The sequence below is a fragment of the Piliocolobus tephrosceles genome, unplaced genomic scaffold (genome assembly GCF_002776525.5).
Source record: "Piliocolobus tephrosceles isolate RC106 unplaced genomic scaffold, ASM277652v3 unscaffolded_423, whole genome shotgun sequence".
In the NCBI taxonomy this organism is placed as follows: Eukaryota; Metazoa; Chordata; class Mammalia; order Primates; family Cercopithecidae; genus Piliocolobus; species Piliocolobus tephrosceles.
In genome coordinates this window covers 81,176-91,840 of record NW_022326865.1, presented here as the reverse complement: position 1 = coordinate 91,840, position 10,665 = coordinate 81,176, and positions in this window count along the sequence as shown.

Below are 10,665 nucleotides of genomic sequence, written 5' to 3'. Positions count from 1 at the left end.
AGAAAGCTTCTTTTTGGTTTTTGTTGGAGGATATTTCCTTTGTCAGCCTAGGCTTCAATGCTCTCCCAAATATCCTATTGCAGATTCCACGAAGAGTGTCATCAAACTGTTCAATGTAAACAACAGTGTAACTCTGTGAGATGAACTCACACATGTTGAAGTAGTTTCTCAGAAATCTTCTTTCTAGTTTTTAATTGAGGATATTTCCTTTGTCACCGTAAGCTTCAATGTGACCCAAAATATCTCTCCTCAGATTCTCAAAAAAAGGTGATACCAAACTGTTCCATGAAAAGTATGGTGTAACTCTGTAAGGTGAATTCACTTGTCACAAAGATGTTTCTCAGAAAACTTCTTTCTAGTTTTTATCTGAGTATATTTCCCTTTTCAATGTATTAATCAATGCACTCCCAAATACCGCATAGATTAATCGAAAAAAGTGTTAGCAAATTTCTCAATGAAAAGAATGGTGTACCTCTTTGAGATTAGTTCACACATCACAAAGAAGTTTCACAGAATGCTTCTTTTGGACTTTTATCTGTGGAAAATTCCTTTATCACCATAGGCTTCAATGCACTCCCAAATATCCTATTGCAGAATGCACAAAAACTATGTTATCAAACTGCTCAAAGAAAAGAACAGTGAAACTCTGTAAGATGAATTGACACATCACAAAGCTGTTTTTCAGAAGGCTTCTTTCTGGTTTTTATATGAGGAAGTTCAGTTTTCACATAGGCATCAAAGGCTCCGGAATATCACATTGTACAATCCATGAAAACAGTGTTAGCAAACTACTCAATGAAAAGATCAGTGTAACTGTTTGAGTTTAATTCATGCATCACAAAGCGGTTTCTTAGAAAACTTCTTTCTAGTTCTTGTCTGAGGGTATTTCCTTTGTCAACACATGCTTCAATGTGATCCAAAATATCTCTTCTCAGATTCCCCAAAAACACTGCTAAGAAACTGTTACATGAAGAGAATCACGAAACTCTGTGAGATGAATTAACACATCAGAAAGGGGTTTCTCAGAAAGCTTCATTCTAGTTTCTATATGAGGATATTTCCATTGTCACCATATGTCTCAAAGCACTCTCAAATATCCCTTTGCAGATCCAAGAAAACAGTGCTACCAAACTGCCCAATGAAAAGAACAGTGTAACTCTGAGAGATGAATTCACACATCACAAAGCAGTTTCCCAGGAAGTTTCTTTCTAGTTTATATCTGATTATATCTCCTTTTGTCTGAGGATATTTCTTTTATCAATATAGGCAAAATATCCCTTTATAGATTCCACGAAAACAGTGTTACCCAACTGCTCCATGAAAGAAAGATGTAACTCTGTGAGATGAATTCAAACATCATGAAGCACTTTCTCAGAAAGATTCATTACAGTTTTTATCTGAGGATATTTTGTTTCTCACCAAAGGCCTCAATCCGATAAAAACAAATCCCTTCTCAGATTCCCTAAACCAGTGCTATCAATCTGCTCCATGGAAAGAATTGTATAACTCTGTGAGATGAATTCATAAATAACAAAGCAGTTTCTCAGAAAGTATCTTTCAAGTTTTTGTCTGAGGATATTTCCCGTTTCACAATAAGTTTCAGTGCGTTCCAAAATATATCATTGCAGACTGCAAGAAACCAGTGTTAACAAACTGCTCAATGAGAAGAACAGTGTAACTCTGAATTGAATTCACACATAAGAAAGCCGTTTCTCAGAAAGCTTCTGTTTGGTATTTATCTGAGGATATTTGTTTTGTCTTCATAGGCATCAATGTGCTCCCAAATTTCCTATTGCAGATTCCAGGAAAACAGTGTTATCAAACTGCTCAATGAAAAGAATGGTGTAACTCTGTGAGATGAATTCACACATCACAAAGCAGTTTCTCAGAAAGCTTCTTTTTGGTTTTCCTGTGAGGATGTTTCCTTTTTCACAGTAGGCCTCAACGCGCTCCCAAATATTCCTTTGCAGATTCCATGAAAACAGTGTTAGCAAACTACTCCATGAAAAGAAAGGCGTAATTCTGTGAGATGAACTCATACGTCACAGTAACTTTCTCAGAAAGATTCTTTCTAGTTTGTATCTGAGGATATTTCCTTTGTAATCATATTCATCAATGTGATACAAAATATCCCTTCTCAGATTCCCCAAAAACAGTTCTACCAAACTGATCCATGAAAAAAAAGCTATAATTCTGTGATATGAATTCACAAGTCAGAAAGCAGTTTCTTAGAAGCATTCTTTCTAGGTTTTCTCTAAGGATATATCCTTTGTCACTATCAGCTTCAATGCACACCAAAATGTCACATTGTGAATTCCAAGAAAACAGTGTTAGCAAACTGCTCAATGCAGAGGACAGTGTATCCCTGTGAGATGAAATCACACATCACAAAGCTGTTTCTCAGAAAGCTTCTTTCTAGTTTTTATCTGAGGATATTTTCTTTTTCATCATATTTCTCAATGCACTCTCGAATATCCCATTGCAGATTCCAAGACAAAAGTGCTAGCAAACGTCTCAATGAAAGAATGGTGTAACCCTGTGAGATGAATTCACACAACACAAAGCAGTTTCACAGAAAGCTTCTTTTTGGTTTTTATCTGAGGATATTTCCTTTGTCAACATAAGCTTCAAAGTGCCCACAAATATAATATTGCAGATTCCACAAAAACAGAGTTATCAAACTACTCAGTGAAAAGAATGGTGTAACTCTGTAAGATGAATTAACACATCACAAAGTTGTTTCTCAGAAAGTTTCTCTCTAGTTTATGTCTGAGAATATTTACTTTCTCACTACAGGACACAATGCGCTCCCTATTATCCTACTGCAGATTCCATGAAAAGAGTGTTATCAAGCTACTCAATGAAAAAAATGGTGTAACACTCTGAGGGGAATTCACACATTGCAAAGCAGTTTCTCAGAAAGCTTCTTTCTAGTTTTAATCTGAGGATATTTCCTTTGTCAACATAGGCTTCAAGGCGATCCAAAATATCCCCTCTGAGACTCCCCAAAAACAGTGCTACTAAACTGCTACATGAAAAGAATGGTGTCACTCTGTCAGATAAATTAAGACATCATAAAGAAGTTTCTCAGAAGGCTTCTTTCTAGTTTTAATCTGAGGATATTTCCGTTGTCACCATAGGCTTCAATGTAATCTAAAATATCCCCTCTCAGATTCCCCCAAAACAGTGCTACTAAACTGCTCCATGAAAACCATGGTGTATCTCTGTGAGATGAATTCCCACATCAGAATGCTGTTTTTCAGAAAGCTTCTTTATAGTTTTTATCTGAGGACATTTTCTTTTCTACCATATTACTCAATGCACTCTGGAATATCTCATTTCAGATACCATGACAAAAGGGTTAGGAAATTTATAATGAAAAGAACAGTGTAATTCTGTGAGCTTAATTCACACATCAAAAAGCAGTTTCAAAGAAGCCTTCTTACGCCTTTTTATCTGAGGATATTTGCTTTGTCACCATAGGCTTCAATGTGCTCCTAAAAATACCCTGTTGCAGATTTTAAAACACTCTTAACACACCACTACATGAAAAGAAATTTGTACCTCTGTGAGATGAATTCACACAACACAAAGAAATTTCTCAGAAAGCTTTCTTTTATTTTTATCTCAGGATATTTCTTTGTCACCATACTCTTCAATGTGATCCAAAATATTCCTTCTCACATTCCCCAAAACAACGGTAACAAACAGGTCCATGAAAAGAGTCTTGAAACTCTGTTAAATGAATTGACACGTAACAAAGCAGTTTCTCAGAAAGCTTCTTTCCTGTTTTTATCTGAGGATATTTCCTTTGTCACCATTGGCTTCAAGGCAATCCAAAATATCCCTTCTCAGCTTCCCCAAAAACACTGCCAGCAAACTGATACATGAAAAGAATTGTGTAACTCTGTGTGATGAATTAAAAATTCGCACAGCAGTTTCTCAGAAAGTTTCATTCTAGTTTTTACATGATATTATTTAATTTGTCAAGGTAAGCATCAATGTGCTCTGAAATATCCCATTGCAGATTCCAAGAAAACAATGTTATCAAACTGCTCAATGAAAAAAACAGTGTAACTCTGTGAGATGAATTGACACATCACAAATGAGTTTCTCAGAAAGCTTCTTTCTAGTTTTTATCTGAGGGTATTTCCTTTATCACCATAAGAATCAATGCGCACCCGAATATCCCTTTAAAGATATCACGAAAACAGCATTACCAAACTGCTCCATGACAAAAATGGTGTAACCCCGTGAGATGAATTCACACATTACAGAGAACTTACTCAGAAACTTCTTTCTAGTCTTTATCTGAGGATATTTCATTAGTCACCATAAGCTTCAATGAAATCCATACTATGCCTTCTCAGATTCCTCAGAAACAGTGCTACCAAACTGTTCCATGAAAAGAATCATGTAAGTCTGTGAGATAAATTAACAAACACAAAGTAGTTTCTCAGAACACTTATATATATTTTTAATCTGAGGACATTTCCTTTGTCACCATAGGCTTCAATGTGATTCAAAATATCCCTTCTCAGATTCCCCAAAAACAGTGCTACCAAACTGCTCCAGGAAAAGAATGATGTAACTCTGTGAGATGAATTAACACATCACAATGCAGTTTTCCAGAAAACTTTTTTCTAGTTTTTATATGAAGATATTTCCTTTGTCAGCATAAGCTTCAAGACACTCTGAAATATCCCATTGCAGATTACAAGAAAACAGTGTTAGCAAACTGATCAATGAAAAGAAAGGTGTAACTCTGTGAGATGAATTCACACATCACAAAGAAGTTTCTCTGAAAGCTTCTTTCTAATTTTTATCAGAAAATATTTCCTTTATCACCATAGGCCTCAAAGCGCTCCAAAATATCCGTGTGAGGATTGCACTAAAGCACTCTTAACACACCACTACATGAAAAGAAAATTGTACCTCTGTGAGATGAATTCACACAACACAAATAAATTTCTCAGAAAGCTTTCTTTTATTTTTTATCTCAGGATATTTCTTTGTCACCATACTCTTCAATGTGATCCAAAATATTCCTTCTCACATTCCCCAAAAACAATGGTACCAAACTGGTCCATGAAAAGAGTCTTGAAACTCTGTTAGATGAATTCACCCGTAATAAAGCAGTTTCTCATAAAGCGTCTTTCTAGTTTTTCTATGGCGGTATTTCCTTTGTCACCAAAAGCTTCAAGGCTCTCCAGAATACACTGTTACAGATTCCATGAAAACAGTGTTATCAAACTTCTCTATGAAACAGCAGTATAACTCTGTGAGACGAATTCACACAACACAAAGCTGTTTCTCAGAAAGCTTCTTTCTAGTTTTTATCTGAAAATATTTCGTTTATCACCATAAGCTTCAACGTGATTCAAAATATTCCATCTCAGATTTCCGAAAAACAGTCCTACCAAACTTCTCCACGAAAGGAATCAGGTAAACCTGTGAGATCAATTAACACATCACAAAGCAGTTTCTCAGAAATCTTCTCTTTGTTTCTCTGAGGATATTTTCTTTTTCACTACAGGCCTCAAAGTGCTCCCAAATATCCCTTTGCAGAATCCATAAAAAAGTGATAGCAATGTGCTCCAAGAAAAGAAAGATATAACTCTGTGAGGTGAATTAACACATCACAAAGCAGTTTTTCAGAAAGCTTCTTTCCAGTTTTTATCTGAAGATATTTCCTTTGTCACCACTGGCTTCAAGGCAATCCAAATTATCCCTTCTCAGCTTCCCCAAAAACACTGCCAGCAAACTGATACATGAAAATAATTGTGTAACTCTGTGTGATGAATTAAAAAGTCACAGAGCAATTTCTCAGAAGGATTCATTCTTGTTTTTAGAAGATATTGTTTAATATGTCAAGGTAAGCATCAATGTGCTCTGAAATATCCCATTGCAGATTCCAAGAAAACAATGTTATCAAACTGCTCAATGAAAAAAACAGTGTAACTCTGTGTGATGAATTCACAGATCACAAGTGAGTTTCTCAGAAAGCTTCTTTCTAGTTTTTATCTGAGGGTATTTCCTTTATCACCATAAGAATCAATGCACACCCGAATATCTTTTTACAGATGTCACGAAAACAGTGTTACCAAACTGTTCCATGACAAAAATGGTGTAACCACACGAGATGAATTCACACATTACAGAGAACTTACTCAGAAACTTCTTTCTAGTCTTTATCTGAGGATATTTCATTAGTCACCATAAGCTTCAATGAAATCCATATTATGCCTTCTCAGATTCCCCAGGAACAGTGCTACCAAACTGTTCCATGAAAAGAATCATGTAAGTCTGTGAGATTAATTAACAACCACAAAGTAGTTTATCAGAAAACTTATTTTTTTTTACTCTGAGGACATTTCCTTTGTCACCATAGGCTTCAATGTGATCCAAAATATCCCTTCTCAGATTCCCCAAAAATAGTGCTGTCAAACTGCTCCATGAAAAGAATGATGTAACTCTGTGAGTTGAATTAACACATCACAATGCAGTTTGTCAGAAAACTTTTTTCTAGCTTTTATATGAAGACATTTCCTTTGTCAGCATAAGCTTCAATGCACTCTGAACTATCCCATTGCAGATTACAAGAAAACAGTGTTAGCAAATTTCTCAATGAAGAGAACAGTGTAATTCTGTGAGATGAATTCACACAACGCAAAGCTGTTTCTCAGAAAGTTTCTTTCTAGTTTTTATCTGAGGATATTTCCCTTATCACCATAGGCCACAAAGCACTCCAAAATATCCCTGTGCACATTGCACAAAAACACTGTTAGCACACCGCTACATAAAAAGAAAGGTGTGCCTCTGTGAGATGAACTCACACATCACAACGAAATTTCTCAGAAAGCTTTCTGTTAGTTTTATCTCAGGATATTTCCTTTGTCACAAAAACAGTGATGCTGAATTGCTCAATCAACGAAAAGATTAAACTCTATGAGATGAATATATACATCACAAAACTGTTTCTCGAAAACTTCTCTCCAGTTTTTATCTGATGTTATTTCCTTTTTTACCATAGACTTCTAGGAGGTCCCGAATATCCCTTTTCAGATTCCATAAAAACAGTGCTGCCAAACTGCTCAAAGAAAATAAAGGTGGAACTCTGTGGGATGAATTCACCCATCACAAATAAATTTCTCAGAATACTTCTTTCTAGTTTTTATCTCAGGATATTTCCTTTTCCACTATCAGCTTCCATGCACACCCAAATATCTAATCTCAGACACCACAAAAACAGTGACTACAAACTGCTCTCCCAAAAGAAAGTTTTACCTTTATGAGATGAATGCAGGCATCACAAAGGAGTTATCACAAACTTTCTTTCCAGGTTCAACCTGAAGATATTTCCTCTTTCAACAATGGTCTCTATCCACTCTCGAATATCCCTTTCCATATTCCAAAAAAAGTGTTACCAAACTGCTCAATGAAAGTAAAGATTTTACTCTGTGAGGTGAATTCACCCATCACAAAACAGTCTCTCAGAAAGCTTCTTTATAGTTTTAATCTGAGGGTATTTCCTTTTTCACCATAGCCTTCTCTGCACTCTGAATATCACTTTGTAGATTGCACAAAAACTGGATTATCAAATAGCTCAATGAATAGAATGGTTTACCTCTGGGAAATGAAATCACTCATCACAAAGAAATTTTCAGAAAGCTCCTTTCCAGTTTTTATCTGTGCATATTTACTTTTAAACCAACAGCCTCAATGCACTCCCTAATATCCCTCCTCACACTCAACAAAAACAGTGAGGCCATACTGCTCAATCAACAAAAATTGTTTACCTCTATGAGGTAAATACACACATCACAAAACAGTTTCTCAAAAACATTCTATCCAGTTTCAATCTGCAGATATTTCCTTTTTTGCCATAGGCCTCCATGAGGTCCCGAAAATCCCTTTGCAGATTCCCCAAAAATAGCACTACCAAACGTCTCAATGAAAAGAAAAATGTAACACTTTGAGATGAATTAACTCATCACAAAGCAGTTTCTCAGAAAGCTTCTTTCTAGTTTTTATCTGAGGATAATTCCTTTTTCACTATAGACTTCAATGCGCTCTGGAATATCCCATGGCAGGTTCCATGAAAACACTGTTAGCAAACTGCTCCATGAAGACAAAGGTGTAACTCTTTAAGATGAATCCATACATCACAAAGAACTTTCTCAGAAAGCTTCTTTCTAGTTTGTATCTGAGGATATATCCTTTGTCACTGTAGGTTTCAATGCGATCCAAATTATCCCTTCGTAGATTCCCCAAAAACACAGCTAACAACCTGATCCATGAAAGGGATCATGTAACTCTATGAGATGAATTAACACATCCCAAAGCAGTTTCTCAGAAAGCTTCTTTCTATTTTTATATGAGGATACTTCCTTTGCCACGCTAAGCTTCAATGCACTCCAAAATATCGCATTGCAGATTCCAAGAAAACAGTGTTAGCAAACTGTTCAATGAAAAGAATAGTGTAACTGTGTGAGATAAGTTCACACATCACAAAGCAGTTTCTCAGAAAGCTTCTTTTTGGTTTTTATCTGAAGGTGTTTCCTTTGTCATCATAGGCTTCAATGCACTCCCAAATATCCTATTGAAGATCCCTTGAAAGCAGTGTCATCAAACTGCACAATGAAAACACCTGTGTACCTCTGTGAGATGAATTCACCGATCCAAAAGTAGTTTCTCAGAAAGCTTCTTTTTAGTTTAAATATGAGAATAGTTCCATAGGCTTCAAAGTGCTCCCAAATAACTTCTCTCAGATATCACAAAAACAGTGATGTCAAACTTCTCAATCAGCAAAAATGTTATAGTCTGAGATGAATATAGACATCCCACCACCATTTCTTGAGAAGCTTCTCCAAAGTTTTAATCTGAAGTTATTTCCGTTTTCACCATATTCCTCTAGGAGCTCCCGAATATCCCTTTGTAGATTCCATAAAAACAGTGCCACCAAACTGCTCAAAGAAAGGAAAGGTGTAACTATCTCTGACAAATTCACCCATCACAAAGAAATTTCTCTGAAAGCTCCTTTCTAGTTTTTTTCTGTGCGTGTTTACTTTTCCACCATCAGCCACAATGCGCTACTAAATATCCCTTCTCAGACACCACAAATACAGTGATGACAAATTGCTCAATCAACAAAATGACTTTTTTGTATGAGGTGAATACACACATCACAAAATAGTTATTCAAAAACCATCTCTCCAGTTTTGATCTGAAGATATTTCCTTTTTCACCATATACCTCTATGAGCTATGAAAAATCCCTTTGCAGTCTCCCCAAAAACAGTGTTACCAAACTGCTCAATGAAAAGAAAGGTGTAACTCTGCATGATGCATTCACCCATCACAAAACAGTTTCTCAGAAAGCTTCTTTCTAGTTTTTATATGAGGATATTTCCTTTGTCACTGTATTCCTCAATGTGCTTCTGAATATGTCGTTGAAGATTAAACGACAAAAGTGTTAGCAAACTTCTCAATGATAAAAACAGTGTTTCTTGGTGAGATGTATTCACACATGATGAAGCGGTTTCACAGAAAGCTTCTTTTGGGTTTTTTTCTGAGGATATTTTCTTTATCACCATAGTCTTCAATGCCCTGGCAAATATCCTATTGCAGGTTCCATGAAAGAAGTGTTATCAAACTACTGCATGAAAAGAAAAGTGTAAGTCTGTGAAATTATTTCACACATCAAGAAGAACTTTCTCAGAATTCTTTCTAGTTTTTATCTGAAGATAATTCCTTTGCCATCTTAAGCTTCAATGCAATCAAATATATCCCATCTCAGATTCCCCAAAAACAGTGCTACCAAACTGATCCATGAAAAGAATCGTGTACCTCTGTGAGATGAATTAAAACATCAAAAAGTTGTTTCTCAATATGCTTCTTTCTAGTTTTTATATGAGGATATTTCCTTTGTCACCATATTGTCACCTTTGTCACCTTTGTCACCAATTTCCTTAGAAATATCCCATTTCAGAATCTTAGAAAAGAATGTTAGCAAACTGGTAAATGAAAAGAACACTGTATCTCCATGAGATGAATTCACACAAGACAAAGCAGTTTCTCAGAAAACTTATTTCTAATTTTTGTCTTAGGATATTTTCTTATTCACCATAGGCCTCAGGGCACTCGGAAATATCCCTTTGCAGATTCCACGAAAACAGTGATAGCAAACTGCTCAATGAAAAGAACGGTGTTACTCAGTGAGATGAATTCACACATCACAAAGCAGTTTCACCAAAAGCTACTTTTTTGTTTTTATCTGGAGATATTTCCTTTGTCAATATAAGTTTCAATGCGTTCCTAAATACCCTATTGCAGATTCCATGAACACAATTGTTATCAAACTTCTCAATAAAAGAATGGTGTAATTCTGAAAGGTGAATTCACAAATCCCAAAGCTGTTTCCCAGAAAGTTTCCTTCTAGTTTTTACATAAGAATATTTACTTTTTCACTATAGGCCTCAATGCACTCTAGAATATCCTATTGTAGATTCCATGAAAACAGAGTTACCAAACTGCTCCATGAAGAGAAAGGTGTAACTTTCTGAAATGAATTCACACATCACAAACAACTTCCTTAGAAAGCTTCTTTCTAGTTTTTATCTGAGGATATTTCCTTTGTCACCGTAGGCTTCAATGCGATTCAAAA